This window comes from Lissotriton helveticus, chromosome 3_2 (genome assembly GCF_964261635.1).
Source record: "Lissotriton helveticus chromosome 3_2, aLisHel1.1, whole genome shotgun sequence".
In the NCBI taxonomy this organism is placed as follows: domain Eukaryota; kingdom Metazoa; phylum Chordata; class Amphibia; order Caudata; family Salamandridae; genus Lissotriton; species Lissotriton helveticus.
The window spans coordinates 313,841,062-313,865,852 of record NC_136062.1 but is presented as its reverse complement, the minus strand read 5'-3'; the positions used below and the strand labels follow the sequence as shown (position 1 = coordinate 313,865,852).

The window sequence follows — 24,791 nt, the reverse complement described above, 5'->3', positions numbered from 1 at the left end:
GTCGGCACTTCCTCTCACATAAGCTCCCTCAGTTGTACGCTGAGAAAATACAATGACGGGCCATTCCTCTCCCCAGGAAATGTCGCATTCCAAACCTCGGGCTTTCCGCATCACCAACAGTTAACTTTCTGCTACCACAGAGCCCAGGAGCACTGTTTTCATGTTCCACGGGATGGCTCTCTTCCTGGCAGCAAAACGTCCTCATCTATATGTATAGAAAACACATGACAGGGATTGTTCTTCCCCACAGGAAATGTTCTGTCTCAGACCTCGGGCTTTCTGCAAACAGTTGTCAACAGCCAATTTTCAGCTGTTATAAAGCCTGCAAAAAGCCCCTGCCACCGTCTAGAGCTCCTCACACCACGAAGCTCCGGTCTCAAGCGGCCATCTTGTTGTGCGGCCAGACCACGCACCCTCACAACTTAACCTCAACAGTACAGTGTGCAGTGACTGTACACCCTTTCAGTGAGTGTATACATTTGATTGCTAATAAGCAAGGAATATGACTTACCACCACCCATCACTGCTGCTGGCTCACCCCCTGCAGCTGCTGCATCTGCTGCTCCCACCTGGCTGGCGTATCCTTCCCGGCAGGCCCCGGCACTGGTGGTCAGTATGCCTAGAAAAAACATGACACTTTTTTTAGATGCCATTTATGCCACCCCCTATTTATTTTTTCACTAGCAATATTGAAAATATAATACATACACTCCCCATACTTCCTCCCAACCATGGTGCATGGTAATCAGTTCACCATCAAAAGCAATTGCAATAACATTGACCTTTCCTAAATCAGATCATCTAGTAGTAGACTAGTATCGTGGTCGTGGACCATTCTATCTTTATCATTCCACAGTTCCATTCTGATTCATGAATCCTGAACCTACCTAGTTCGCCTATACCAAAGACTTTGGAATGGATTGCAAAAAATGATATTTGCCTCTAAGTTCTGAATCTCCAATCTCATTTGCAATCATCTCAATTACCTTTGACAGGCCCATTCACTAATTCTGCATTTAATCTTCCTATATGCATAGAGGGACGCATGCATATTGCATACACCAAATTGGTTGGTTCCTAATCACTTACTATAGAAATGACAAAAAATGTTCTACTAATGGAGTCAATGATGACTAAAATCATGTAAGATGACACGTCATGCGGGTAGCTAAATTACTAACTAATACTAACTAAGTAACTAACTATCTTAGTGACTGAACAAAAGAAAGTAGTCGCTCGAGTCTGCATTACTAAACTTAAGTTCTATAACTGCTCTTACATAATCAGCCCAGCTGAGCACAAATTTGCAAAGAACTCCAAGTACGATTAGTAGCACCGAGCACCTGTCTAGAAGAATAACAAACACATAATATAAGATTTTTAAACGTAATTCACCTGCATGTAAGCAACAGTATTCTTGCTATTTGGGAAATAAATAATATTGGCAACAACATAGAACACACATAATAATAATTAGCTACTCATCAAGCCCTGCGACCTCAACACCTTGCAGGTTCAGGATATCGGACCACTGGTGTGTCACTTGGTTTTTTTTGTTTTTTTTTTAAAAACCTTTATTTGAGTAAGCAAAAAAATACAAGGATGGGCCTACAACCACACGGGCCGGCCGCTAAAAGAGGAGTAGACACATATCATATATGCCCGCCGAGGTAAAAGTCAATCAACAATGCAATACTCAGCACTATTTACAGGACAAAAACAGATTTTATTTATATGAAAAAACAAACACACACAAAAGGCGAAAGTATAGTACCGAAGGTCAGCTCAATGGATGTAAGGGGGGGGACAGCAACAGAAGTACAGTAGCAAAACACTAAGCACTGAGGAGCTCGGAGGGGGGGGGGGGGAGGGACACAGAAGTCAGTACAACAAAGGGGAGGGGGAGAGCCGGAGACACCAGCACAACCCCTATATGAAAGGTTCCAAGAACGCTTGCCTATGGAGACAGGGCAAGCTCAACAGTGCCCACAAGGGGAGGAGTACAAATGTCGCCACGGTAGTCGTTCCAGTGACCCCAAATCTTCACCCATGCCCTGGGTCTGCCCATGGCCACATAGACAGTTTTTTCACGGAACATGGACCAATCCATGTTATCCTCCCATTTCGAGAAGTCAGGGGGCCTGGAGGCCCCCCAGAGTTGTGCAATGTCTCGCTTCGCAACCATATAGCCCAGGGTGGCCCATCTAGTCTGTGCCACCGAATAGTCCGTGGGCTCCCAAACATTCAAAAGACATCGACGAGGTTCCGGACACAAGGACACACCTGTCACCACAGCCATCACTTCAAGCACGGCCGCCCAATAAGCAGCCACCATCGGGCACTCCCAGAGAATATGCAGGAAAGTAGCACGCAAACCACACCCACGCTTACACAATCCATCGGAGGAAAAGCCCATCACCACCAGTCGCGGTCCCGTCACGTACACCCGATGAAGAATCTTCAATTGAACCAGACGGAGACGAGCCGGAATAGCCACCTCCTTCGGGGAGGAGAGGGCTGATTGCCAATCCTCATCATCAAGTTCTAACCCATCTCCCATCCACAATTCCCGAAGTCGGGCCAATAAGTCGGTCCGATTGTTAATCAACTTTTTATAGATCAGTGAGATAGTGCTATCAGGAAGATGTCCATCAAGGATACGGTCTTCAAGGGGGGAAGAGTCAGGTGGAATCTCACCAGGAGCAAACACCGAAGCCAGGGCGTGCCTGAGCTGTAAATAACGAAAGAATTCCCGACCACTCAGGCCATAGTCAGCCTGGAGGGTCTGAAACGAACGCACAGAACCCTTAGAGTACACATCCCCCACCTTGGAAATCCCAATCATGTCCCAACGGTCGAAACCCTTGGAAGACCAAAGACCGTCCAGACGTTCTGAAGCATAAAGCGGCGTCGCCAACGTCAAGCGATCCTCCCAGCCCAAGCTCACATTCGCGGCACGCCACACCGTCAAAGCAGTCAATGTAGGTCCCACAAGATGGCGCCCAGCGGAGCGAGAATAAAGCACTCTGTTAAAGTCACCACCCGGAAGCTGAAGTTTATCCATTTCAAACGCCGGATTACGACCTGGCGAAAACATAGCGTGATTGATAGCGGACAGATGGGAAGCCCAGTAATATCTCTTAACATCGGGGAGCGCCATGCCCCCATCATACCACGGGATGGAAAGTTTCGCGAGAGCAATGCGCGGACGCCCATCCCAAATAAGCTGCCTCTGAAGGCTCTCAATCTCCCGAAAATAGGACTTAGGGATAGGATCAAAATAATTCTGGAGAGCATAGAGAAACCGCGGCAATGACATCATCTTAAACAGGGCCGCCCGACCCAGGGGAGACAGGGGAAGTCTGCGCCAACGGGCAACGTCCAAACGTAGCCTAAGTAAGGGGGAAGGAGATTACGATCAAAACGAAGGGACGAGTCCAAGGTAACAAAAACCCCCAAGTATTTGAAGCCATCCCTGGCCACCTGAAGAGGAAGTCTGCTCGGCAACGGAGGCAAGACACCAGACAAAACATACACACAGGATTTAGTCCAATTGATGACGAGGCCTGAGTTAGCGCCAAAGGACACAAGAACGTCAAATAAAACAGTTAAAGACTTGCGAGGGGAAGTAAGGTACAAAAGGATGTCGTCCGCATAAAGCGAGACGCGGTCTTCGAAGTCCGGGGCCCAGCGAATCCCTTTAAGGGACGGTTCCCACCGGAGCCAGGCCGCCAATGGTTCAAGAGCGAGCGCAAACAACAACGGGGACAGGGGGCAACCCTGACGGGTACCCCTGCCCAAGGAGAAGGGAGCCGACACTCTACCGTTTACCACAACTTGTGCCAGAGGTTCCGCGTACAACAACTGAATCCAGCTAATAAACTCGCACCCGAATCCGAATTTCTCAAGAGTCGCCCATAGATAGGGCCACTCCACAGTATCAAAGGCCATAGAGGCATCCAGGGACGCCAAAATGGCCGGCTCAGTCAGAAGCCCCGCCCTCGCCATCGCGCGGTGAAGGCGTCGCAGATTCAAAGCAGTATTACGATGCGGGATAAAGCCAGACTGATCCGGATGGACCAAATCCCCGAGAACCGAAAGGAGACGAGTCGCCAAAAGTTTTGCCAAAACCTTGGGTTCAACATTTAACAGGGATATGGGTCTATATGAGGAACAGAGGTCACGTGGTTTACCATCTTTAGGGATGACGACAATTGTCGCCAGGCGCTGATCATAGGGAAGGATGTTACGTTCACGAGATTCTAGAAACATGGCGCGAAGATACGGCGCCATCTTATCGGGGCGTAGCTTGTACAACTCAATGGGCAACCCGTTCGGGCCCAACGCTTTGCCCGAACGGAGCGAACGGATAGCAGTCGCTATCTCATCATTCGTAAAAGGGGAGTCCAAAGCAATACGGTCCAGGTCGGTGACACAGGGCAGAGTGATATCGCGCAAGAGTAAGCGGGAGTCAGCCACGTCCCTCTCAGACACGGGAGCATATACAACACGGAAATATTCCGCAAAACGATCAACAATGGCAGTCGGATCAGTCACATTCTCACCATTCGCAGACTGAATCACAGGCACCACACGATTAACTCTTTCCTTTTTGTCCAACCACGCTAGGAGTTTACCCGCCTTATCACCCACATCGTACAATCTGCCTTGTTGCTCACGAAACATCACCTTAGCAGCGTCTGTGACCAGGGATTTATATGCAAACTGTTTTAGACCCAGGGCATGGAGCTTCTCAGGCGTGACACCAGATTCCAACTCATCCTCCAAAGCAGAGATCTCCCCCTCAAGGTCCACCACCTCCCTCCTCCCGGCTTTCTTGGCTTCAACAATCAAGGAGAGGGCCTGTCCACGAATCACAGTTTTAAAGGCTTCCCACAGGGACACAGCCGAAGGGACCGACCCCTCGTTCTCCAGGAAATATGCATCTATGGACTTGAGCAAGAGGGTACGAGTCTCAGGAGAGGAAAGATACCATGGGTTAATTGGAGCCACTCGGCCCGCTGTCTCCACCCCAACCTCGAAACGAAGCCAGAGCGGCGAGTGGTCAGAAATACCCCTTGGCAAATGCAAAATCTCGCGAACCGCTGACGACTGGGCCGCGGGCATCAGGAAATAATCCAGCCGAGACAGACTGCCATGAGCCCCAGAATGGAAAGTGTATTGGAGCTGAGTGGGGTGCAAGAGTCGCCAGCAGTCCACAAGGCCAAAGGTATCTAGAAACCCACCCAACCACTGCTGAGCCTGCGGAGTATCCCTAGGGGGATGGCGATCGTGAAGGCCGGAAAGCACCGAATTAAAATCACCGGCCAGGAAGAGAGTACTCTCAGGGAGATCTAACAAAACACGGCTCAAATCAGTGAAAGTAGAAGTCTGTAAACCCGGGGGAACATAAACATTAAAGAGAGATAGGGTGCGGCCCTCATATCTACCCACCAAGACAGTATACCTCCCACGGTCATCCTGAATCACCTCGTCTATCGCTAGGGGGAGGGAGGTTCGAACAAGGATACCCACACCCCTAGATCCGGAGGTAAACCCCGAGTGCGCCACAAGGCGGTAGCCCCATCTATTCATCGCATTACAAACATTACCAATCAAATGGGTTTCCTGCATGAAAACAATATCTGGCGACAAACGTCGTATACAATTCAAGACCACACTGCGCTTAATACGATCTCCCAGGCCATTAACGTTCCAGGAAACAAATTTCAACCCTCTACCCCCCATCCCAACCACCCGAGCCAAGACCCCTCATCCACGAGCAAGACACCAGAAACAGCAGCAGACACAGGAGCAATTCGCCTTGAAAACAACACACAAAAAAGAAAGAACTTCCCAGCCCCCCTCCCCCAAACTGAAGGGAAACACCCCCCACCCTGCACCCCTGCAAAAAGCTAAAGAGCCACCCCAACCTGCAGTGTGCCTGTCGCCCCATAACCCCTAGTCTACACAAAGACCCCGGAGGAGGAAAGGTCTCCGTTCCACCCGCCCCTGACAAACATCAAGAACGAAAAGTGACAAATGAAAGATAAAATAACCACAATGCAGAGGAACGCCGGTCAACAATCCTGAAAATGTATTCGAAATAAAACATGTGAGCCAAACAGTCAGATCTCCACACCACCTTCGGCACCACCAGGGTGAGCGGCGGATTCAGTCTCAGGAGCACGGGCAGGCAAGGAGTCTAGCCAGTCATTAACAGCATCTGGGCGATCAAAGAAAAGGGCACGCTCATTATACTCGATCCGAAGTCTGGTGGGATAGAGCATAGCATAACGTAAGCCCCGATCCCGAAGACGTTTCTTGGCCCCACGAAACTCCATCCGTTGTTTCTGAACTTGTTGGGAAAAGTCCGGGTAAAAGTTCACCGTAGCATTCTCAAAGGCCACCGGGCCCTTCACCCGTGAGGCCTGCAGGATAGCGTCCCGGTCTCTATAGTGAAAAAGCTTCGCTACAATGGGTCTCGGCGGGGCTCCCGGCCGAACCTTGCCCCCTGGAACACGATGTGCGCGTTCCACCGTGAAGAACTTCGTAAGGCCGGAAGGGGCAAGATGGTTCAAGACCAGATCCTCAACCAGGAGATCCACCGAGTGGGGTTCAGGGTTCTCCGGTACACCAACCAGGCGAACATTGCAGCGACGTGCCCTATTTTCAAAATCCTCCAGACGTCGGGTCATGAAGTGGTGCACCCGACGGAGATTTCCGACTTCTGTCTGGAGCTCCGAGACGTCCTTCGTGAGGCTGGACGATTTAATGTCCAACGATTGCACCCTCTCATTCGTCTTGCCGAGATCAGCACGAATAAGATTAACCTCAATAGCCACGGTGTCAAGTTTATGGGCCAAGGCCTCGTACTGTAGGCCGGTGGATTCCCTCACGCCCGAGATGGCGCCCATGATGTCCTGTAGGGAGGGCTCCGCCGACTCTTCCAAAACTCGTTCGGACGCTGTACTAGAACCAGGCAGGGCAGCTCCGGGGGACCCCTTAGAATGAGTATAGCGGTCCATGACATTTGATTGAACCGGGGCTCCGCGCAGAGGTGCTTTTGTCTTGCGCGTCTCTCTGTCCCCTCTGCCCGCCATTTTGAAGATGCGTCACAGGACAAGCCACCAGGGTCGACGGGCCCGACACCCAAAGCACAGGATCAAAAGCACACAAAAATGAGGGGCACAACTCGGGTAGAGGTCGCCAAGCCAGCAAATAGTCCGCAGGAAAACCCAACAGCCGATCCGCCTCCAGGTCTCAGCCGCAACTCGATAGTCACACCCGTGGCCCAAGTCGGAACAGAATCGAAACCGAAACTTAGGAAGGGGGACCCACAAGGCCAGAACTCCTGCCGTTGTTGTTCAATTCCAGGACGGCTACAGAACCGCACCCCGTCCCGGGCGCACCTCGAGGGCGGAGTCCAAAAGTTCAGACCCTCATATCTCAGGAATAAGAGATCCAAATCAATTTCTGAAAGGTGCCAGGCTGACCAGCCAAACGTCCTCCACACGGATTCTTGCAAGAAATCAGGATTCAGTCAGGATAAAATGCCGGGGGCGGCGAGGGTCTGGAGAGCGCTGTGCTCAAGCGGCCATCTCGGATGCCCGCCAAGCTCCTCCTCCCGTGTCACTTGGTTTTGGGCATGCCAGGCGCCAGAGCAGCTATACATTGCTCGGCGCACTGTCCCCCACAACTGGACTCTCCCGGAGCCTCTACCCGAATCCAGGCTGCTGCCTGCTGACAGGGTGGAGGGGAGATGGCGCTGCATGAAAAAACAAGAGCTTCGAACTCCACCTCTGTAAACAAGCCCAGGGCTGCACCCCTTCCAGGCGCCACATTACAGGCAGAAGGCAGCTCTTCATTCTCTGGGTTGCACTCTTTGCCATGATGCTAGGTGGGGTGCGGGCGGAAAAGAAAAATGTAGAAAGCAAAATAATTAAGGGAGGGGTAAGAAGAAAGGGTGTAAAAAATGAGAAGGCAGTAATGTAGAAAAACAGTACAAAATGCAGTAAAAACACACACAAAAAGTAGAAAGCTGCACAAAATATACACTTATCAAGACGCAGGGAAAGAAAGTAAATAAAAAAGATCTGAAAAAAGTTATTAGAAAAAAGGATTGACAAGATTACGCCAGGATTGAGAAGTAGGCCACAGCACCATACAGACAGAAGAAAACAAGATGGCAGCACCCATGCGCTAGCACTTGGTGCAGTTAGCATGATATTTCCCCCCGAACATGTAATCTGTGTTGCCGTAAGGCAGAAACGTCACACGATTGGGACGAACAAGCAACTCCGCCCGTTTGTGGAACTGCGTGTAGTGCGGCTGATTTTTTTGCAGCTCCGCACAGTTCCGTGTAGCACGGCAACACAAACTCCGCCCATAATACTTACCTGTCCACTCATTTCGTCAGAAGGAAGTGATCATGTCAGCTGTATGGAATTAATCCTCTATCAACTTCGAAGGCCATTGACTGTGGCTCTACCAGGATCTTTTGCCAATGACACTTCAACGCAGGAGAGTTCTTAAAGCACTGATTTACTACGGGACAGGTCCATTAAATATAAATAGGGTAATTCCTTTCATCTCCAGTTTGTGTGGCAGGAGGAAGTTCGAGTAGTACACTCTCTGGAAGATGCACCAGCACTCCCTGGAATGCCAGATCTACACTCCCCCTCTCGGGCATTGTCCCCGCTACGGGGCAATGCCCCCGCTACGGGACACCGCCATTACGGCTTCCAACTCACGACTCTCCAGGTGGCGATAGGCAAAGGTCTTGAGCAAGCCATCCAAGGCCAACAGCCGGAAAGCTAGCAAAAAACGACTCCAACAGCTTCAACAAGATGGTGACCCGGATCAGACTGCCAGGGACCATTGAGCAACCTTAATTATTTTGCCTCGCTTCTTGCCCTCCCCTTCATCCACATTTGTCTCTCCAGACAGTGAAGGCTGCTGATTTATTCTCATAGGAAGAATTCTGGTTGCAGATTTCCCAGCTCCTGGCGAAGCTTCCCTATAAAGGTAGTGCCTCATTGGTGAACTAGCTGATGACAAGGATCCTATTAAATACTTGTTGTGTGAGATATGTTTAAGTTGTTGTTTCTCTTCTTGGATCATTATATTCTCTTCCTTCCATTGTCCTTGTCCCTACTATTTTCCTGTTATCACCATCTTACCTACTTTTTTGTGGCCAGATGCTTACTTCTAGGGGTGGTATACTGCTACATCTTCGCTCAGGTAACTGTGAGGTGCTAAATATCCTTAGCCTCAATGTTCGAGGTCTTAATGCTCCGTCAAAATGCTTAGCGCTCCTTTCATACGTTAGGGACACCAAATACTACATCTGCATCCTACAAGAAACCCACTTACTTCAGCTCAATTGGCGGCGGCTACGCCCTCTTGTGGTTTGACCACAAGTACTTCTCTTCTTGGAGGTCTAAAAAAGCTGGGGTTGCCATTCTACTTGCCAGTAGGTTCCCGGAGTGAGAAGGTTTTCCTAGACATACGAGGCAGATTATTAGATGTGCACTAGATACACCATGGCCACACTCTCATTTCAGATACAGATGTTCTGGTGGGAGGTATTTCAATATACAACAGCTTCGGTGCACCATCCACGCACCCAACCGTCGAACCAACGGCCCCCACCGCCACCCTCCGCACCTGGACCACGGTGACCACCGAAGACACAGCCAGCACGATGAACACCATCCACTCCGGATCCCCAACCGACCCCTGCCCCCACCACATGCTCAACAAGGCCGACTCCACCATCGCACCCCAACTCCGGAACATTATCAACACCTCCTTCAACACCGGCACCTTCCCGGAGAGCTGGAAGCATGCCGAGCTCAGCGCCCTACTGAAGAAACCAACAGCGGACCCCACCGACCTCAAGAACTTCCGCCCCATCTCGCTCCTCCCTTTTCCTGCCAAAGTCATCGAGAAGATCGTTAACAGACAGCTTGCCACCTTCCTCGAGACGAACGGATCCCTCGACCCCTCGCAGTCCGGTTTCAGAGCCAACCACAGCACCGAGACCGCCCTCATCGCAGCCACCGACGACATCCGAGCCCTGCTCGACAACGGGGAAACAGCGGCACTCATCCTCCTGGACCTCTCTGCAGCGTTCGACACTGTCTGCCACCGCACTCTAGTTCAACGCCTCAGCAACATCGGTATCCAAGAGAAGGCACTGGAGTGGATCATCTCGTTCCTCGCCGGGAGAACACAGAGAGTCCGCCTCCCCCCATTTCAATCCGAGGCCACCGAAGTCATCTGCGGCGTACTGCAAGGATCATCACTCAGCCCCACCCTCTTCAACATCTACATGAGACCTCTTGCAGCCTTCTCAAGCCAACACAACCTCAACATCATCTCCTACGCTGACGACACCCAGCTGATCCTCTCCCTCACCAGAGACCCCAACACCGCCAGAACTAGCCTACACGAAGGGATGAAAGACGTCGCCGAGTTGATGAAGAACAGCCGCCTGAAACTGAACTCAGACAAGACGGAAGTCCTCATCCTGGGACCATCACCCTCCGCCTGGGACGACTCCTGGTGGCCCCCTGCCCTGGGCACCACTCCCAAACCAACAGGCCACGTACGCAACCTGGGCTTCATCTTGGACTCCTCCCTCTCGATGACCAGACAAGTCAACGCCGTCTCCTCATCATGCTTTCACACCCTACGCATGCTCCGCAAGATCTTCCGATGGATCCCGACCGAAACCAGGAAGACGGTCAGCCAGGCACTCGTCACCAGCCGACTGGACTACAGAAGCACCCTCTACGCCGGAACCACAGTCAAGCTACAGAAAAGACTCCAACGCATCCAGAACGCCTCTGCCCGACTCATCCTGGACATCCCCCGACGCAGCCACATCTCCGGCCACCTGAAGGACCTGCACTGGCTCCCCGTCAGCAAGAGGATCACGTTCAGGCTCCTCACATACGCACACAAGTCTCTCCACGACCTGGGCCCCAAGTACCTCAACGACCGCCTGACCTTCTACACGCCCACCCGCCAGCTACAATCTACTAGCCTCGCCCTCGCCGCAGTACCACGCATCCGTAGAGCCACCGCCGGAGGCAGATCCTTCTCCTACCTGGTGGCCAAGACATGGAACTCCCTCCCCATCCACCTTCGGCTGACCCAGGACCACCTCGCCTTCAGGAGACAACTCAAGACCTGGCTGTTCGATCAGTAGCGGACCCCTTCCCCCACGCGCCTTGAGACCCTTCCGGGTGAGTAGTGCGCTATACAAATGTCATGATTGATTGATTGATTGAATATTGTAACGGACACACAGAGGGACCGGACCTCCCCTAGGGTAGGGCAGGCTGTGGGGCTCACTGTGGCTACTAGGCATTAGGTGAAGAACTTTAAAAACTTCTGGCCCATCTCCCTACTCCCGTTCCCGGTGATGGTCCTCGAGAAAACTGTCACCAAACACCTCACCTGCTACCTAGAGGAGAACAACATCCTGGACCCGTCCCAGTCTGGTTTCCATAGCAACTACAGCATCGAAATCGCCCTCATCACCGCCACCGATGACATCAGAGCCCTGCTGGACTACGGCGAGATCGTGGCCCTCATCCTCCTGGACCTGTCAGCCGCCTTCGACACTGTCTGCCACCGCACCCTATGCACCCGCATCCACGACGCAGGAATCCGAGCCAAAGCACTGGTCTGGACTACCTCCTTCCTCTCCGGCAGAACACAGAGCATCCGCTTCCCTCCCTTTCAATCCGAAGCCACCAAGATCATCTGTGGCGTACCCCAAGGATCCTCCCTCAGCCCGATGCTGTTCAACATCTACATGGGCCCACTCGCCCATGTTGCCAGACTGCACAACCTCAACATCATCTCCTACGCCGACGACACACAACTGATCCTCTCACTCACCAAGGACCCTCTCACCACCAAAACCAACCTCCACAAAGGTATGAAAGCCATCGCCGAATGGATGAAGAACAGCCGTCTGAAGCTGATCTCGGACAAGACAGAGGTCCTCATCCTCGGCTCGACCCCTTCTGCCTGGGACGACTCCTGGTGGCCGACCGCCCTAGGAGCAGTTCCAACACCCATCGACCATGCACGCAACCTGGGATTCATCCTCGACTCTACACTCTCCATGACCAAGCAAGTCAACGCCAACTCATCCTCCTGTTTCATCACCCTCTGCATGCTCCGAAAGATCTACAAGTGGACCCCCACTGACACCAGAAGAATGGTCACCCAGGCCCTCGTCAGCAGAAGACTGGAGTATGGAAATGCCCTCTACATGGGAGCCCCGACCTAACTGCTGAAACGACTGCAACGCATTCAGAACGCCTCTGCCCGCCTGATCCTCGACATCCTTCGCAATAGCTACATCACAACCCACCGGAGAGACCTGCACTGGCTTCCCGTAAACAAAAGGATCACCTTCAAGCTCCTCACCCACGCACACAAAGCTCTCCACAACACCGGACCAGCATACCTCAACAAATGGATCAGCTTCTACACCCCAAACCGCAAGCTCCGCTCTGCCGACCTCGCCCTTGCCACCGTTCCCCGCATCAGGAGAGCAAGCACCGGTGGCAGATCATTCTCCTACCTCGCCGGCAAGTCCTGGAACACCCTCCCATCCTCCTACAACAAACTGAAGACCTACTAACCTTCAGGAGGCTACTCAAGACCTGACTGTTCGAGCAGTAGCAACACCCCCCCTCCAGGGCCTTGAGACCCTCACGGTGCGTAGCGCGCTTTACAAATGTCTTGATTGATTGATTGATTGAATGAGGTGGGTGTAACAGATGTCTGGTGACACATACACCCCACATCTCTAGAATACACCTTTTTCTCAGCCACACATCAAACATATGCCTGCATCGATTATTTTCTTGCCACAGCTTGAATTACTCATGATGCAGTTTCAGTGGATATCAGGCAGCTGCCCTGTCCGACCACTCGCCCATTAGGATGCATCTTGAATTACAGGGGCAGGCATGGGTTACGCCATCCTGGCGCCGAAACACAAAACTCCTCACATATGACCAAATACGCTCAGAAACGTTTCAGCTTTAACTACTTTCACCTGCTCGAGCCATACTATGGGAGGCACTTAAGGTGATTATTGGGGGCTACTTAATGGCAATACCCACAGCTCATAAGAGGGAGAGGAAGGCTCAACATCGCCAGTTAGAAATGCAGATTAAGGACCTTGTAGCTAAACACGTGCATTCAGACTTGGCTGCAGCCCATCATCAGCTAACAGATGCCCGGAAACAACTCCTGGAGATTAGCATATGTAGAGCAGACTACGCGCTGCCTTGCATCCGCCAAAAAGTACAATGATGGTAGCAATAAGGTAGGGCAGATTCTTGCGCCCCGCCTCGACCCGAGGGCATCGAGCAAAGAGTCCCTGAAATGTGGGGGACAGGTGGGGTTCCCTCTTTAACAAGATGCAGATATCTGGTGGATGCTTTGCGAGCATTCTATGAATCCCTCTACACAGCAGAGTCCCTACTGGACTCCGATGCACAGGTGTATGTGTCTCAAGTACCGCACACTGAAGCCAGTGTTACCACGTATTCTGCCATTGATGTGGATTTCACCACCCAAGAGGTCCTAATGACCATCCAGAAGTTACAGCCAAACAAGGCACCAGCTACTGTACAAAATCTATGAGGCTTTCACTATGCGACCTGTCCCCCTCTTTGGGCCGCTTGTTCAACACTTTCAGTGATATGGGCAAGTTACCTGACTCTATGTGTTTAGCCACGATCAAGGTGAGCCCCAAAACCGGTAAAGTCCCTAAATGCGGGGCTTCTTACTGTCCGTTCTCTCTCCTGAACATTGATGCTAAAATCTTTACCAGTGTACTCACCTACAGGCTAGCCCATTATGTACAGGGCCTGGTAGATCCAGATCATCCTGAGTTTGTTCCACACAAAGCGGTTGTTCCAGCTGTTGGACAAGTTACAGAGTACTCAGACTCCAGCCGTGTGGCTCTCCATCCACGGCAAAAAGGCATTTGATCTGGTGCACTGGCCCTTTCTGCTAAGCATCTTGCAGAGAGTAGGCATTGGTGCCCAGTTCTGTAAATGGAAACAGTTGTGCTGCCACTTTTCTTGAGCTGGTGTGCAGGTAAATGGAGTGTAATCTGCCACATTCCCCATTACACACAGGACCCTGTTTCTGTTGATCTTTGCGCTCTATATGGCGTCATTAGCGGAGCACATACAGGATGACAACAACATTGCAGGCATATGGATGTCGGGGAGAGAGCACAATATCATGCCTTATGCAGACGATGTCCTCTTGATGCTTAAGGAACCAAAACGCTCCTTAACAGACGTGGTGACCGAGATGGCCGTAATTCAGTGTCGCTTCTGGATTCAATGTGCAAAGATCAAGGGGAGTGATTCTGTTAAGGACCAAAGAGGCTGGAATCAGACAGTATTTACAAAATGAAGAGTACCTCTTGGACCATTGATCAATGTTACATTTATATACAAAAGTCAATGTACTTTTGCCATAGTCTTTATATCAGTAATAGACTTACACTTATTAATATCTAATAAATCTGAGTTTCAAAAATGCATAACCTTTTTTTAAAAAGTGAACAAATGGAAAACATTCAACTTTTTTTGGAGTCATAAGTACTTTATACTTTTTTTTTCCTTTTTTCAAAAATCTTTTTGTTGTAACAAACTTATTATATTGTTTTTACTGACTTTAAAAAGATGATACACATGTAGATTAGCTAGATAGTATCTACTCGTCCATGTTGAGGTACATACATGATATCGAGAAAGACGTGCAGTGCCAAAAAACACAAATCAAAACACATGAAATTGTGCAACACATTAGTGAGAGGATATTTACAAATTCATTGATAGTACAGATTTAATCCTGTCCTACAGTTTCTATTGATGGTACCAGGATATCAAACAGCCAATTATCCTTAATACTGTACAAATACTGGTCCGTGTGTTGGGTAGGTCAAAGCATATCTCAAGAAGTTTGAAGACAGGGGAAGGACAACATTTCTCTTTTGTTGAACCTTAAACTGAATATCCTACTAATTGGAATCAACGTCAAGTGTTGGACTGTAAATGCTCTTGGCCTACGTGAAGGGGGTGGTGATTGTGCTGACGAGTTTCGACTTTTGTGCGTGGACCGAGAGGTTTCTCAGATCTGGGGTTTCTGGAGGTGTAGGACTTTGTGGGACTGCTGTTGGGCAGCCTTATACGTGGAGTCAGAAGGTGGTTACATTTTTGACAACATCATAATACACTCTTGTCAATTTGGGTCAGCTCGTGTGAAAGTAATGATTCCTTCTTCTTCGAGTTCTCCTTTTATTTATTTGGTGAGCAATGCAGCTTGGTAATTGTCCCAGACGTGTGATGCTGGGCTTCAGGTTTTAACAGCTCCGTAAATTCTTCAGCCTGGCAGCGTCTCTCCTAGCGTTTCAAGGCCAACCGGCAAAAATAATTAGACCTTGCTATACGTCTCCCAATGCTTGATTGGCACCCCTTATGCCCTTTCAGTGGGAAGAGAACGTGATCCACTGTACGCTCCTGGCTGCAATGGCTTAGAACTCTGGCCCCCTTCTGGCCAACACACATTCAAATCTCACCACTTGGAGGGCCCATAACTTATCCACGCTCCGGCGAGTAGCGTCCATTAAATGCTGCTATTACCTAGGCTCCTCTATGTGATGCAAACCTTCCCGCTCCAACCCCGACACTTTTGGATAATTAGAATCCAAAAGTGCTAGGATGGCTAAGCCCCGTGCTTACCACAGCAACTAAACAAGTTGTTTGTAACAAAGGGGTAATTTGGGATCTGAAATCGTTTTCCAACTGCAACACGACAGGTGTAGTCTACCTAATCACCTGCACATGCAACCTGCACTATGTGGGAAGGACCACTAGGAAGGTCAGTACACGCATAGTAGAGCACAGCAGCAGTATTAGGTGCAAACGATCTAACACAAAAGTTACTACACATTTCTTGGAAAAACAACATACCCCAAACGACATGAGGTGGGTGGTGCTCGAAACCTTTCAGAATCGCACACACATTGACAAGTAAATGCTTCATAAAGAGCAACATTAGGTTTTCAAACTGTGCTCTTATACCCATGGCTTAAATGATGACATACCGTGGGGACAATTCTCATAAAAACAACCATGATACACTGTCTTGCTGTTCCTCACAAATTAACCTTAGCACTCATCTTTGGTCAAAACCTTCAGTTTTAGCAGGATGGGCCACATGTTTACCATCTGGCTATCCAGAAATAATACGTCAGGCCCTGTGAGTGTGTGTCTTTTAATGTCTTTTAGTTTTGAAATGATTCCACGATGCGAACTAATGCCATGAATATGGTTGTGCTATCTAATTTCAGGGGAGAGTGCATTTCCAATAAGAGGGGCCACATGTAGAATGTATTTCCTCTTTTTGTATAATATAAGTTAGACATGGATTTACTACACCATGTATATATTAATGAAAAGTTTTTTCGGATTTTCATTTAATTTTCTAGATTAACTTTTTAGGGGGGTTTCATTCATGACACCTACCATAAATTAATTTAACACTGTCTTGCTGTTCCTCACAAATTAACCTTAGCACTCATCTTTGGTCAAAACCTTCAGTTTTAGCAGGATGGGCCACATGTTTACCATCTGGCTATCCAGCAATAATACGTCAGGCCCTGTGAGTATGTGTCTTTTAATGTCTTTTAGTTTTGAAATGATTCCACGATGTGAACTAATGCCATGAATATGGTTGTGCTATCTAATTTCAGGGGAGAGTGCATTTCCAATAAGAGGGGCCACATGTAGAATTTATTTCCTCTTTTTGTATAATATAGAGTTAGACATGGATTTACTACACCATGTATATATTAATAAAAAGTTTTTTCGGATTTTCATTTAATTTTCTAGATTAACTTTGTAGGGGGGTTTCATTCATGACACCTACCATAAATTAATTTTTATGAAAAACCAAGCAGTATTTGCACACTTATCGCCCAGAACAGTGTGTGACATACTGCCAATATGGCCGCTGCCATTGTCATAGGCTGACGGCCATTTTTTGATCCCTCCATGCAGAATATGCCTTTCGCAATGACAATGCGGAAATCAAAACTTATAAGCAGGAACCGGACCCGCACTATGCGGTCCGGAGGTTGCAGTGTAGGTGACTAAGACAGCGTACCTTATGAGCAAGTAAGTGCCCATTTTCACTCCCACAGGTGCCGAGAGACGGCGGACTACAGGCAGAACTGGCAAAAATCTGATTTGAGTTCCAACCAAAATACAAAAACAAAACCAAAATAGCCACAAACACTGCAATATTTTCCCCCGCATTTTCTCCCTCACAACTAGATTCAAGAGATACCAACAACTCTCCACGACCATGGGGCAAAGCTAGGTCCCCATTAATGTATGTAATTGTCTGTTTTTTGCATTGTGTGTGTGTTGTGTCACGGAGTGCCAGTTTCACGGTTCTTAACCAAAGACACTTTTTCCTAAAACATGCCAATCAGCTTCCTTTATTATGGACTAAGACACAGGGAATGCTTTAAAAAAACCTCACTGTCTGTGTCTTTCGTGTCCAGAGATTAAGATTACAGAAATTACAATGTAAATGCGAAGGGGCCCTTGGAACCCCTTAACCATATTGTTTGTGTTTTCTATCCTACTAGATACTACGTGGCTATCAATATACATATGTACTAACGTATGCTTTACTGTTGCAGCATTGAATTATTAAGATTTTACCTCACTTGAGCACAACTAGGAGTGGCGAACACATGGCTGTTCCCTGTGTGTCCTGACGAAGAGCTAGGGGAACGCTCGAAACTTGTTGACTCAAATTACTAGGTACACTTAACTCATTGTAATTAGGACCCCTAGTGTTTTACCCCGTTTTTAATCATACCTTCTAGGAGCAAGAATAAATCATCGTCACCCACTAGATAGGTAGTTTTTACTCACTTCTAAACCCACTCCTCTTCACTCCACTGACTGCACTACACATAGTCCATCACATCAGTGATCCTACGTAATTCCGCAAGTCATAGCACGCCTCAGTCCGTAGAGGACTGGGATGGCCCCAATGATGAAGCATGTCACCGTGGGGAAACCCTGGTGAGTGAGGGGACTCAAGAAAGAAAACTTTTTCTTTCTGAAACTTAACTATTCCAACTCCAGCGAGTGTTGTGAATACCAGTCATCCTAGGGCTAGGTTCTTGATCCCTAGATTCAGGGATTTGCAGGCCCCCCAGGGTAAGGCCATAACTTTCACCCTAAGGGCAGCCAAACAAGTCCTCCTTAGCAAATGAGGTATGGAATTTATTCCGACACATCTAGATTGGCTACACAAATTGTGGGTTATCATAGGGATGGAGAAGATAATGGTACTGGAAATGCAGTGTCTTCCCCTTTTTGACAAGATGTGGCAACCCTGCCTTACGTACCTCTCTACTGAGTTCTGGGAACTCTCAAGCCCCCGCTAGCTACGAGTTCTGGGTTTAGTGTCAATAGCTGCACCCACCAATCACTACCTGATTGCATCGTCTAGACTTTACTGCTCACGAGTAACAGTTCCTTTGCTCCCTTCTCTCTCTGTTCCCTCCTAGACTTTTTTCTTTTGTTTACTCTCTTCATTGACTCTATAATGTCTGCGCCGACAATCCTCCTACGTCCTCATGTTCAAGCCCCCACTGGCCAATGAGTTTAGGTGGGCAGTGTTGTACTGAGTCTCATTTGAATAAAAAACACACAGATCAAATCCTAAACCCTTGACAGGGACCTAGACCATTGTGAACAATCAGGGCATGCATGGTGGGCCATGAGGTCACAGGACAGATCGAGGAGGACTCATAGTAATAGACAGTCCCAGGCCTTTGCATACACACTTAGATGAGCTTGATGCCAGCTCCAGAATAAAAGGTCAGGACACCAGATAGACACGTAGTCAGGCCCTCAGGTGAACATGCCTATGTACCAAACAGGGGGCATTGCCATTCCAACAAAGGAGCATATGCACAAGGAGATGGTGCAGCGCAGCAGCAAAGTTTGCAGCTCTGCGCTGCATCATTTAAAAAAATCAGGGATACGCCGTATTTACAGTAATATGGTGCACCTCTGTATTTTCGCTTGAGTTGACACTAAAAATATCTCCCTTGAGCTACTGAGCTGATGTGCAGGTGGAGATGCACCTGTGAGAAGTAATGAGACCTGAAAGGATTGTGGCTGCCGGCTCAGAAACCCCATATTAAATTAGTTTTTATCTCTACTGGTGATGGATGATATCCAGAAACACGTGTCTAGAGATTTGCAGCACTAACCTGCATCAACTATGGTGGAACACTCCAGTAAATATTCAAGTAAGCATGTACCATGAACTGCATTTACCATAATGCTGAGGGTGAACTGTGCTGGGAGGTGAAGCAGAGTGCTCCCACCCCTTTTTGTTTGCAAAGGCTCCCTTGAACCATTGTGCTGACGAGCTTGTGGAGATGCACCTGTGCACCTGTGAGAGGTACTGAAACCATAAATGATTGTGGCAGCCTGCTCAGCAACCCCAGATTAAATTCGTTTTTATCTCTACTGATGACGGATGATAGCCAGAAACACGTGTCTAGAGATTTACAGCATACAGCAGTAGCCTGCACCAACATTGGTGGAACTCTCCAGCAAATATTCAAGTAAGCATGCACCATGAACTGCATTTACCATAATGCTAAGTGGCAAACAGTGCTTGGAGGTTAAGCAGTGTGCTCCAACCCCTTTTTGTTTACTAAAAATATCTGCCTAGTGCCAACACAGACACCCTTGTGCCATACTGAAATGGTGCCTGCGTTGCAGGGAATGATTGTTATTGTGCAGGGAGATGTTCCTTCCTGTACATAAACTTTCAATTATGGCGATTTGCTACTTCTATGTGTGCTGCCTTCTGCATTATTTAATGAGTGTTATGACAGAAAAGAAATAGTACATATAAGATATTCCCCTAGCAAAACAACTATTACTAATTATGTGCCTGGAGAAAAAAGAACAACTTTAAATATATGGCAGTAGATATAGTGGTCATAATAATTCCTACAACTGGCATTATACATTCATTAATCCTTTGCCAGGAGAAAACATGTATGTATGTATGTATGTATGTATGTATGTATGTATGTATGTATGTATGTGTATAGAATTTCTATAGCAAGAATGTAGTCCAAAGGCAGCATTGCTTTGTTCATGGTCAAAGACGAGCATAAAGTGATACAAGTAATAAGAGAGGAAGCTGGGATGTGGGAAGTTAGAGCATTGTGATATAATGTTTTTAAAGGAGATGAGACGTAAACATTTCCCTAAATTTGGACCAGTGTTAGGGCAGTCCTGATGGATATGTGTATATGGTTCCAGATCCTGGTTGCATATGTAATATGCAAGTGATAGTTCAGTCTCATCATATTGAAATTACATCAGACTAGTTGCTGTTATATGAAAACGTGCTTTCATAAAATACCATGCTGTGCCAGCTACAGGCCACACTACCACCAGTACATATCTGGGTATAATTTAAATTATTACAGGAGCACTTGGGCAAATAAGCACAGGGAAATATGGGAATATGAATGCACTTGGACCATAAAACACAAACCATAAAGGATACAACGCCAGGGAGACTTTAACTCTACAGATAGAAAACAATGGAGGTCATTTAAAACCAGGTTGCAACAGGATATCTGCCAATCATGCTAACTCAGCCATATGAAAATCTCTCTCTGGTGACCACCTTTAAAGCTCATTCAACTTAATATAATTGTGCTTACTTTCAAACAGCTTAGGTGAAAGATGTCATACCTGGTTATTCCCATTTGAAGCATTTTAGTAGGGTAAATACACAACCACAAACACCATTGTCCACAGTTACATAGGTTAGTGGGTGAGTTATAAGATTCATCCTCTTAGGTTCCGCAGAACCTTTGTAGCTGATGATGACAGCAAGCACTCTAATCTCCTTTAGGTGAAACATCCTTCCACTCCTACGTAGTATAGTTGTAGGTGGAGGTAATTGGATTATTATTTAAAGTGGACAACCATTGATCTCAAGTAATAATCACAGCCTTTGTCAGTGTGAAACCTCATAGTGTCTAAATTCACTTGAGCTCAACCTACTGGTAGCTTTGGCACAGAGCAGACAGGCTTAACTAATGGCACTGTGTAAAGTTTATATGCAGTACCAGAACAATAATAAAAAGTCTGAATACCAAACAATAGAAATCACAAACAGAATTAGGAAAATAGAGTAAAATTTCATAAACAGAATGACTTCAAATTGACAATAATCCAATAGTGGGAACCAGAGATATGAGTTTATAAAGTTTAAAGTAAAAATAGATTAAAAAAGAACAAAGTTCAAATGATAATCAATGGTTGTGGTTGACTGGGACCAAGACATGATTAGAGGCTGACCGTGAAGGAGCACGATTCAGATACCCAACCCAGTTTGTGATGGTCGAAGGCTTCACCTTCTGACTTAGTACCTAATTCATAGTTTAACAGAGAGAGTACTACATCTCAATGGGGATGGAGTACCCTCTCCTCCAAAATGAAGGCCCGCCCACCGCAGTTGGAGTTGGGCAGACCTTTAGAATGTTGATGGCGGAAACTACATTGTCTCTGCCTCCAACTTACACCTCTGATGGGCCACCAGAATAAGGTCTGTTGGAGGTTTGGTCATTTGTCCGCTCATCCAATGAATAGTTTAAAACCTGGTGGCAAGACTGTAACATGACCCCTACACCATGAAAGAAAACTCCCATGATGAGGGCATCATGGTTTTTTTTTCAAAATGAAAATCTCAATTTGGGATTTTCTTTTTGAAAATGAATAAAACATTGAATGCTTGTGGCATAGTTCCATCATGTTGACAGAGCCATCCGACAAACTATCAATACATTAACAGGAACTGCTGTGACAGCAGTTCTTGTAAAAAGTGATGTTCGATCAGGCAGAAGACATCACAAAATTTGTCGGGTAGATGCTCAAGGAAATACCCATTTGCCAAACTCTAAATCAGGCTCTCATCTTTTAAGTCTCAATGAACCAAAGAAATACTCTTCTAAACCCACCAAAGACCTCAGGTCAGTCACCTAGAAACCCACAGGGTGTCAGGCAAAGGCCAACAGCAGGGTCCAGTCCAGGGGCAAATTCCACTGGCCTGCTAGGTACTTTAAGGAAATGCCTCTTTTAGCTTTTGATATCCCTATAGCCACATTGGAGGTCAGCCAACTGACCTTTGGAGTATACTTCGATGTCCTGTGTCTTGTGTACAAGAGGGAGCAGGTCCAGCCCTTTATGACTCATCGCAAGGCACATACAGGAGGTCAAGCTCTCTTTTGATTTTCTGCAGGTCCAGAAAGTGTTCGGAAGTGGGTGCATGGAGGTGCCACACTATGTCTCTAGTAAATCAGTGGGAGTGATGCCTGGGCATGCCTAACCAAGAGGGTAAAACATCCCAGCAGTAGCCCTACCCACAACCCACTTTCGCTTAATGAAAAAAAGGCCCAAAATGCCACGTATCAGGGTATTTATTTTCATGATGGTTAAGGTCTTCCGTCACACTAAGGTTGGACTCTGAGAGATGGTAATTCCAGTGTCCTCCCGCATGTAACACTAAAATCCTGTTTGAGTCAGGCACTGTTACCACAACAAAACCAATGACAGGAGTCTGGTAGGGTAAATGCAGTGTCCTCCAGCAACCAGAAAGTAGATATGAAAGAATTGTCTTAGCAACCTTTTTTCTCCCTTTCAAGTATAAATGCATGTGTTACAAGAGGCTCAACAGAGGCTGGGAACTGTCAGAGACTTATGCTAAATAGCATTCTGACAGTTCAGACAGGAGTTCAGTATGATGCTGAGATTTCGTGCATGATCCGTAGGTGTGGGGGAATTCCTAACTCGGCCGACCACTAGGAGTCTTTCTTTCAAAGCAGAGGTGTTGGGCCCCAGAATGAGGCCTTCATCCCATTGTGGAAGTTGTTTCTGGTGATTGTGGGCTTCGTGAGGGAGAGGATCAGCTGGGTGTTGTTGTTGTAGGAGACGATGTTGAGTCCGTGGATCTTGACTAAAGCAGCAAGTGGGGCCTAGTAGATGTTGAAGAGAGTGGGGCTCAGGGAAGAACCATGGGGCTCAGGGAAGAGCCATGGGGGTCTCTGCAGCTGATCTTTGTGGGTTCTGATTGATTGATCTCTGTATGTTTCCAGTCATCGGGGAAAGTGGTGGTCTCGATGGCGCAGTTGATGGTGTGGCATAATTTGGGGCCGATGGTGGTGGCGGCTTTGTGGAAGATGTGATGCATATAGGGGACCGAGGATCTCCGGAGTGAATGGTCTTCATGGTCTTGAGGGTGTTGTCTGGGGTGAGGGGGCCCTGTTGAGTAGTAACTGTTGGGGGGTGTTGTTGTTGTGTGTGGTGGTAGCAGGAGTCATGTACGCATCTTGGATGTCGCAGCTGACCTAATTCTACTTGACCATGTGATGGAAGCAGGTGCCGAGTACGTTGCAGAGGTGTTGGGTGGGTGGTACTTCTGTGGTCTGGCTGTTGGGTTTGAGGAAAAACTTAACGATAGTGAAGAATTCTTTGCTGTTGTGTGCGTTTGCATTGATTCTTTCTTGGAAAGCCATTTTCTTTGTGGTTTTGAGGAGGATGTGGTGTATGATGACAGCGACTATGAAGGCTATGTAAGGACTCGTGGAGGGCAGCAGTGAACCAACTGGCTTTCTTGGAGTGTTGCTTGCCGGGTGCTTTTTTGAGAGGCACAGCCCGTTGAACAGTTAGAGAGCCATCAACGGAGGTTGCTTGCTGAGGTATTGGTGTATATAGATGTCAGCGGTGTGGTTGTGCTGAGGGAGGTGGATGAGTGCTAATGCAGTATCTCAGTTAATATGCTCTTATAAATACATTATACGATCGTGCAACGTTTGGCAAATTTAATATTGAGAATTTACTAATATGATCGTCCGCGTGATGCTAAGAATCGCTAAAGCGATTATGTGCGTGCTTGTCTCTTTTTGGATACTATAATTTTAATACGTTATAAAAAATGCTTTCACAAGCATATCGATAATTCAGCCGTATAGTACCAGTACCGATAGCCATTGTTACTTTCACTAACAAGACCAAGCCAATATGGCGCATATCACAATCTGTATACGATGCGACTACACCGCTGATTGCTCTCCGGTACTTTTTAGATCCGTGATTTCGCAAGATTTGTGATAAAATTAGTTTTAATGACGCAGTCCGTTTGAAGTAATATTCTATTTTGGTCGCAGTATCACTGACATTATTTTAATTTTTTCGTTTATGGCTAATGCTTTTTGTTTACAGACTATTTTAATATAACAGTAGGAATCAAATTAATTACAATTTTGTGCTAGTGTGATTGTGAAACGGCCAGAGTTAAACGTAGTGGTAGTATTTCATAATGAGAGACTACATTCCAAGATGGTGCTGATTATCGCGCACACACGGATAGGCATCACACGATATTGGATATACAAGAAAATGCTAATTGGCAATTGTTAATTGACTAATAAGCAATTATATACAATATAAAAAGGACAGGAGTTTGAGCGGAAGTTTATGCGCCACTTCTGCTGTGGATGATCGTGCGGTCTTGCATTTCTCGCTGACACTGTAAGTACTAGGGGAATCTTTCCGACTGTGCGATGCTTGCATTTGAGGTACTGACACTATTGCTAAGAAATATTT

General features: G+C 47.5%; 1 long non-coding RNA gene across 13 annotated transcripts in view; it reads left to right on the top strand.

Moving 5' to 3' along the window:
* LOC144826311 (uncharacterized) overlaps positions 1-24,791 on the top strand; it is a 1,506,634-nt gene that overhangs the window by 290,869 nt on the left and 1,190,974 nt on the right. The window lies entirely within an intron of this gene.